The sequence below is a fragment of the Aristolochia californica genome, unplaced genomic scaffold (genome assembly GCF_029961685.1).
Source record: "Aristolochia californica isolate CCGP_79_NKW_82.1479 unplaced genomic scaffold, dmAriCali1.0.hap1 SCAF_5, whole genome shotgun sequence".
Lineage (NCBI taxonomy): Eukaryota > Viridiplantae > Streptophyta > Magnoliopsida > Piperales > Aristolochiaceae > Aristolochia > Aristolochia californica.
The window spans coordinates 23,755,544-23,758,042 of record NW_027182214.1 but is presented as its reverse complement, the minus strand read 5'-3'; positions in this window follow the sequence as shown (position 1 = coordinate 23,758,042).

Genomic DNA, 2,499 nt, shown 5'->3' with positions numbered 1-2,499 from the left:
GGATTTTTAACTGAGTGTTGACTCCCAACCCATAAGTCATTTCTTAGGGTAATATAGCCCGTTACACATAATAAATCACTTTACAATCAACTATGTTCATTAGGTCAGCTTTTTGTAAGTGGGCAAAATAATGGCTCGTTTGACTCGGGTAAATATCCCACGGCACGCTCACTTGAGAATTTAAAGTGCGTTTGTCATTCTCTATAAAAGGTTTGGATCCATAAGTGATTTGTATCTTTAACACGTTTCAACCATGCATATCCATTTTTAAAGCATGTGTGGAAGAAATCTCATTCTGATAAAATTCCAAGCTTTTAGGGTTGAACTAGTGGAATTTCCCAAACTTGAACTCCAAAACTTTTGTGTTCATTTGTTGTGTTTGAATAAATTTTCTTTACTTGAATTTTTTATTGGTTTAAATTTTTTCCTTGCATAGACTCTAAAATTTTCATTTTGAGGTGATCTATTTGCCTTTTTTTCGTTTACGGGATCAAGGGAGTCCGAAAACTCAAAGTTTTGATTCAACAACAAAGAGAACTTCTAAAATGGAAATGCACAATGCACAAATGTAGAGAGAGATAATTCCAAAGAGTGTCTGTAATTTTTAGGGATTGTAAGCTCTTTTTAGTTTTTATATATTAGGTTTTGCAAACGTCGGGAAACGGGGGAGGCAGGGGATATTTAACTGAGTGTTGACTCCCAATCCATAAGTCATTTCTTAGGGTAATAGAGCCCGTTACACATTATAAATCTTTTTAAAACCAACTATAATTGTTAGGTCAGCTTTTTGTAAGTGGGCAAAATAAAGGCTCGTTTGACTCGGGTAAATATCCCACCGCACGGTCACTTGAGAATTTAAAGAGCGTTTGTCATTCTCTTGAAAAGGTTTGGATCCATAGGTGATTTGCATTTTTAACATGTTTCAAGCGTGCATATCCATTTTTAAAGCATGTGGGGAAGAAATCTCATTCTTTTAAAATTCCAAGCTGTTAGGGTTGAACTAGTGGAATTTCCCAAGCTTGGACTGCAAAACTTTTGTGTTCATTTCTTGTGTTGGATTAAATTTTCTTTATTTTCATTTTTTATAGGTTTACTTTTTTTCCATGCATAAACTCTAAAATTTTATTTTGAGGTGATCTATTTGCCTTTTTCGTTTCCGAATGAAGGGAGACTGAAAACTCAAAGTCTTGATTTAAGAAAAAAGAGAACTTCTAAAATGGAAATGCAGAATTCACAAATGAAGAGAGAGATAATTCCAAAAAGTGTCTATAATTTTTAGGGATTGTAAGCTCTTTTTAGTTTTTATATATCAGGTTTTGCAATCGTCGGGTAAAAGGGAAGGCATGGGGTTTTTAACTGAGTGTTGACTCCCAACCCAAAAGTCATTTCTTAGGGTAATATAGCCCATTACGCATGATAGATCACTTTACAATCAACTATGATCGTTAGGTCAGCTTTTTGTAAATGGGCAATATAATGGCTCGTTTGACTCGGGTAAATATCCCACCGCACGCTCACTTGAGAATTTAAAGAGCGTTTGTCATTCTCTATAAAAGGTTTGGATCCATAAGTGATTTTGCATCTTTAACACATTTCAAGCATGCACATCCATTTTTAAAGCATGTATGGAAGAAATCTCATTCTTATAAAATTCCTAGCTGTTAGGGTTGAACTAAAGGAATTTCCCAAAAGTGGACTGCAAAAATTTTGTGTTCATTTGATGTATTTGGATAAATTTTCTTTACTTGCATTTGTTATTGGTTCAAATTTTTTCCATGCATAAACTCTAAAATTTTCATTTTGAGGTGATCTATTTGCCTTTTTCGTTTACGGGATGAAGTGAGACCGAAAACTCAAAGTTTTGATTTAAGAAAAAAGAGAACTTCTAAAATTGAAATGCACAATGCACAAATGTAGAGAGAGATAATTCCAAAGAGTGTCTGTAATTTTTAGGGACTGTAAGCTTTTTTTAGTTATTATATATCAGGTTTTGCATCGTCGGGAAAAAGGGGAGGCGGGGGATTTTTAACTGAGGGTTGACTCCCAATCCATTAGTCATTTCTTAGGGTAATATAGCCCGTTACACATGATAAAAAACTTTACAATCAACTATGATTGTTAGGTCAGCTTTTTGTAAGTGGGCAAAATAATGGCTCGTTTGACTCGGGTAAATATCCCACCGCACGTTCACTACAGAATTTAAAGAGCATTTGTCATTCTCTTTATAAGGTTTTCATCCGTAGGTGATTTCCATCTTTAAAACATTTCTAGCATGCATATCCATTTTTAAAGCATGTGAGGAAGAAATCTCATTCTTATGAAATTCCAAGCAGTTAGGGTTGAACTAGTGGAATTTCCCAAACTTGTATTGCAAAACTTTTGTGTTCATTTGTTGTGTTTGAATAAATTTTCTTTACTTCATTTGTTATTGGTTTAAATTTTTTCCATGCATAAACTCTAAAATTTTCATTGTGAGGTGATCTATTTGCCTTTTATGCT